Genomic DNA, 6000 nt, shown 5'->3' on the forward strand with positions numbered 1-6000 from the left:
CTCGTGAGGCCCTGTTCCAGCATCAACAGTCAGGGGGCTCTGCATCTGGGTGACTGGCCAGTGGCCGAAGCTTGTTGTCCCTAGCTGGGTTGGGTACCGCCTGCTGGATCATGTCTTGGAACAGTGACGATGCATTCTGAAGAGGCAGGTCCAAGGGACAAGCTGAGCTTCCTTCCCTAAGGCACCAGGCGGCTGAGCAATGCAGTCTGGAGACAGGGCACTCAGAGACTGCCAGACCTACGCAGGCGGCGGGGTGGCCGCATCTATTCCTGGCAGTGCCCTTGAAGGCAGTCAGAGCAGCTCGTGGCAGTTCCCTCCAGCCTCCCAAATGCCAGAGCCCTGGGACCCAGCACCTGCGTGGGAGAGAAAGGGTGGAGACGGCTGCCACTCCCTGTCTCCAGCCAGTAAACAAAGGCCTCCCAGCTGGGCATCACCCTGCTGAGAGGACTGAGGGTACAGTTGGGAGCAGGAGGAGGCAATAAAGCATCACACCATATGGGGACAAGGGGTTCCGCCAGGCCAGGACTGCATCAAGCAGGCCACCAAGGGGAGGTGGGCGAGAGCCAACCCCCCAAAGCCTGGTGACTTGTAGGCAAAGGAAATTCTTCCTCTGTCCTCTGTTAGTCCTAGGACCTCAGCCCCATACTGCGTCCTGGAAAACTGCTCACACCTCAGGCTCCATTCCAGCCATGCGGCGTGAGGCCAAAGGAAGCAGGAGGTGCAACTGAGGCCGGGAGTTCTGGTCCCAGCTCTGGTGGTCAGCACTGGAGGACTGCAAGGAACGCGTTTTCCTTCTTTGTTCAGTGTCCATACCGACACTAGGGCCTGCCAAGGGCTAAGATGCCATAAGATTATGCACACGAGCCCCCTACATAAGCCGGCATGTTAGTGTGAGGCTTACAATCCAGACAGGAACTCTCTGTGATTCTTGATCCTGTGAGTTCCAGTTCTGAGGGCCCAGAGCTCCTTGACTGGCTGTAGAGGCAGGTCCCTGTGCCATTTCATTAGCCTAACACTAAGACCCTGCCTTTTATGAGACCAGATTCTTTTTTTTTTTCTTCTATTTTCTAATATGGAAGGGTTTGCCTTCATTCCCTTACTTTCACAACTGATCACACACTGCTGGGTGTTCAATGAGGGATTATTAATTGTGAATGAGTGAGTGATTGAGTGAATGAGTAAGGTCACTCACGCGTACTTGCCATAATTATTTTTTTTTGGTGTAATTTTCCTGAGGGCAAAAGGAAGGCAGCTTCTGCTGGGCTAGAGTTTGCCCATAGAAAGGGCTGCACTGTCACCATGGCCTTCTCCAGAGTGGCCCCAGACCAGCACCAGCAGACTCTGTACACAGTCTGAGTGTAGGGAGAAGCAAGGGGCCTGAGGAGCAGAGAGAGGCAGGGAGAGGATAAAGGACCAGAAACCAGAGGAGACTGAGTGATCATCTGAATGACTAGAAGAGTCTTAGCTAATACAGTATTTACTGCGTGCCATGTGCCAGGAACTGTGCAAGGTGCATTACATAGATTTGTGTTTAATCTAATTGTATACCCTGGCAGTTAGGACCATTTCAGAGGTGGCACCGCTGTCACAAAGAAGTCAGTCACCTTAGCTAAGTGCATACAAGTGGCAGAGCCGGGACTGTGACGTAAACCTGTGGAATCAACAGAGCAAGTCTCTCCGGCCCTTCCTCACTCGGGGAGCCTGGCAGTGGGCATGCAACCTGCATCTCAAGCAGCAAGAGGTGCTCTAATCCCCACATCTCTTTGTCCACGTCTCCTCCGAGGGAGCATCCCAGGTGAGGACCCTGGAGGGGCGGCCTGGCCTCTGGAGGCTGGAGCTTCGCATTAGAAAGTTGGAAAGGAGCCACCAAGCCCACCTAATCCGATGACTTGCTGAGGAGCCCAGGAATACAGTGAGGTGCCTGCTGTCCACATGGATGCACCTTTTTCATGTGGACAGGGCGGGTTCCAAAGGGAGGCAGTGCTGCCGTATTTGCAGTCTCTCCCCAATCCCAGCCCACCCAGCCAGAGCCTCAGCTCACAGGCAGATCCCTTTCTGCTGCCACAGACCTTCGTCCCGTGGAAACTTCTCAGGAATAGTCACAGCAAGCAGGGGGGGGGCGGCACTGACAAAGCTGTAGGTCAGAGCCCTGGTCCTTGTCTCTCCAAGCCTCCCTTTCCCTTTCTATAGAGCAGAGATATTAATACCTGCCTTGAAGGGTTCTCTGAGGATGAAAGCTGTGTCCATGTGGTGCCTGCATATAGCAGACACTCAAAGGGTGGATAATAATGAGGAGGAGGAGGAGGAGGGTGACGGTGGTGCTGGTGATAGAGACAGAGACCTGCAGGCAAACAAGCATTGCTCTGCCACTGTCCCTGTGTCAGCTTCCTCTTGGCTCTTTTCCCCTCTTTTAGCTTCCCAGGGTAAGCTCTGTGGGAGACACAAAATGAAACGACACATCCCTTCCTGCCCTTTCTCTTTTGGAAAAAGTTGCCTTCTCTCGGAGTTCTTGTGGTGTGCTTGCCCCCTCCTGGTCCCATCCCTCAGCCTGGCCTTCTGCCTCTGTCTCCCATGTCTGTCACCTGGGCCCCGAGGCATTGTCTGTGTGCAGCCCTCTCTCTCCCGCCCTCCCAGCCCTCTCCTTTGCTTAATCATCTTAATCACTCTGTCCTTGTAACTCAGCCCTGGGCTGTCTGGCAGCAGCACTGCCCCAGAGGTGACAACTCTGAGTTACACACCCACTTTTGGGTGTCAGCCAAGTGACTACCAGACCCCAGGCCCTTCTCAAAAGGCCCCCACCTTCCCTGGAGGATTCAGCCTCAGAAACACCAATAAACCCTTGCAGGCTCCATTTCTGTTCCATGGGGGAAAAGGAAGGAAACCAGCCCTCCGGGCTTTGCATAGTGCCCACTGGGCTGGGGCACCAAGCTCTGGGGTCAGAGGGCCCCTGCCTTGTGGCTCCTGACTCCTGTGGCTTTGGTCTCCTGGGGCGAAATGGGGACAGGAAGATGTCTTTTCTTTTCTCACACCCAGCTTCCCTCATCCTGTCTTCAGCATCAGGCCACCTAAGCCTCAACTGACAGTGCTGATTAAAGGCAGGTTCCTCAGGTTCCTGAGGTTTCCCTATGCTAGGTGCATTTTAACAATTGCACCAAAGTTACAGTGGCACGCACATACCCTCTCCTGCCTGACCAGCACAGGCCCCTACCTGCACCTGAGCATTGCGCCCCACAGCAAGCCCAAGAAAATCTGGCGCCTGAGGCCGGCACACATGCTGAACGCTCCAACAGCACCCTCTCCTGGAAGCTGGCTTCATCTCCCAAGTGGAACTCAGTTGCTCTTAGTGTCCACACCTAATGCTTCTCAGACTCACTGGAGAAAGAAGAGGGGATGAGGGCTTAGCAGAGAGGGTCTGTTCTGAGTCTCTGGTGCCTCACACAGTGTAGAGAACTGACCAGGAACACAGAAACTGCTATTGCACCCTGCACTTCACCACCTCCTCCTTCCCCCTCTGGTACTGTGTGGCGTGTGCATGCTCAGCATGAGTGTGTGTGTGTGTGTGTGTGTGTGTGTGTGTGTGTGTGTGTGTGTGAGAGAGAGAGAGAGAGAGAGAAAGAGAGAGAGAGAGAGAAAGATTCTCCCTGAGCAGAGCAGCTTTGTTTATTGTGGCTGTAACCTTGGCTTTGGGTAGAGCAGGGCAGTGGGAATCTTTGGAGCCTGGAGCAAAGAATTTAATATTCATAAGTGACCTCACTATAAATGGAGTCCAGTGCCCCAGAGGACTCGCAGGCGATGCCCTTTGCCTTCTCTCACAGCTGCCTCTCTCAGGGAGTTCATCAAAGTCTCCAGCAGAGCTCCAGACCAGCCACCCATGGTATCCCCAGACCTGTCCAGGGGGCTCCTGCCTAAGGGGGCTCCCCACTCCCCACTCAGCGTTGCCATGCATGCATGTGAACATGGAGGGCAGGCAAGTACCCTGGGGTTCAGAGGTGAGTCCAACGCCTTACCCAGCCAGGGTCTTGCACATAGCAGGACCTTGGGAAATAGAGTGCATAGTAGATTCTAGCCTACTACTTTACATATCATTCTGTACACATGACAACCCATTTTACAGAGGAGGCCAAGTCACACAACTAGTAAGTAGCAGTGCAGAGATTAAAGGCTCATTTTACAGAGTGTCATGGATATATTTGAGTGTGTATCATTGGGCCTATATTCAGTAACAGAAACCTCTACAATTTTAGCATCTATTTTAGGGCTGGATATTCAGAATACACACACAAAATATTTGTTGAATTGACATCTTGTTGCACATTGCACAGTAGGCTTAAATATCTGGTGGATGGAAGTTAGGGGAATTGGGCCCAAAAGAAATTGAATTTGTGAGCAAAATAAGAAAGTCAAGACATCATGTTGGTAACTCCCCATGACTGAGGGTAGGGGAGCAGAAGTCTAAGTATCAGGGAGCCTCTTTCTGAAGGTTTCTGGGGAGAGCCTTGCAGCCAACCTCCAGCCACTCAGGGATCAGTGCTTTATGAGGCATGTCCTACTCACACTAGTGATTCACCTGCTGCAGCCTCTCACATTCCTCAGCACATGCACACACTTGGGCAGCAGGTCACAGGGGCCCCTTCCTGCCAACCCAAAGCCTCAGTGTAGAAGGGCTGTGCCAGAGTAGTCATGGGTTGGGCCAGGCCCCGCGTGCAGTTAGGGGTATCCCTCTCCCCTGTTAGGCTAAGCCAGCACTCTGCATCTGCTTTTTTTTTTTGAGACAGGGTCACACTATGTAGTTCAGACTGCTCTGGAACTCACTGTGTAGCCCAGGCTGGTCTCAAACTCTCAGCGATCTTCCTGCCTCAGTCTTCCAAGTGCTGGGATTACAGGCGTACACTACCACACCCAGCTTGCATCTGCTTTTAAACAAGCTGGGTGATGGCTAAAGTCTTTATTTCTTCCACTGTTGTAAGGAAAGGGAGTTGAAGAAAGAAATCCCAGGAGGCAGAGAGGGAGAGACAGGCTGGACCTTTGACCCTGGGAGGCTCTACAGTCTGGACCTCATCCACAGGAGGCTCAGCCCCACCCCCATCTCATCCTCCCCTCCACCCCACCCCACCCCCGTGGGCCACCCTGCAGCCTGGATCTCTCTGAGAACCAGATCCTTACCTTCCAGGGTCTTATTTGGGAAGACAAGAACTATACCCTGACAAGAGAAGTGCAGCTCTTCTTGTTAGCCACCAAAGCAGAAAGAAGGTGGGAAGTAAGGCTTCAGAAAGACCAGGAGGGAGATGCATGTAAACTGACCCAGGAGCAAGTTGTTTGGTGGCAGGTACTGTGCAGGAAAAGAAAGAGCACTTCACAGAACAGAGAAGAGAAAGGAAGGGAGCCCTGCCCTGGACTAGGGGCCCAGCAGGCTTCCAGAGTTCAGAGTCTGGCGGTGAGTGGGGAGATGATCTGGTTCCATTCAACTCGGGTTGTTTCTTGTGCACTTTCCCCAAGAGAGAGACCTTGTGAGATGGGCGACCAGAGGCCCACAGGGGAGATGGCCAAGCTCAGGCGTGAAATTCTGCGATTCTAAGGTGTCTCGATCATTCCTGTACAGGTGGTTAGGAGGCTTCCTATTCCTTCCACAGTCCCTGCTATTGGCTGCCCAGCTACATCATAATGACCATCCAGAGAGGCACAGCAAGATCTGTTTCCTCCAATTTCAGCCCTGTTGACTGAAAGCAGCATCCACACAGTCACCATGGAGCCTTCTCAGGGGTTCCCTGTGCTGCTTGTCAGGCTGAAGAGCCTTTGAGTAGTAGCAGCAAGCATTCTGATGACTACCACCTCACTGCCCTCCTTCCTCCCCTCCTGGAGTATTGACACCAGCCATCCCTTGCCCTTGCAGGAGGGTCTCTTGGCCCACCCAACCATTAATTTGCAAATGGACCATTTTCTGCTTCAAAAAGCAAACTTTTTTTTTTCTGAGATCTACACTTTTTAAGTACTCTCAAATGA

Source organism: Fukomys damarensis, unplaced genomic scaffold (assembly GCF_012274545.1).
Source record: "Fukomys damarensis isolate Sample0158 unplaced genomic scaffold, DMR_v1.0_HiC HiC_scaffold_30, whole genome shotgun sequence".
Classification (NCBI taxonomy): domain Eukaryota; kingdom Metazoa; phylum Chordata; class Mammalia; order Rodentia; family Bathyergidae; genus Fukomys; species Fukomys damarensis.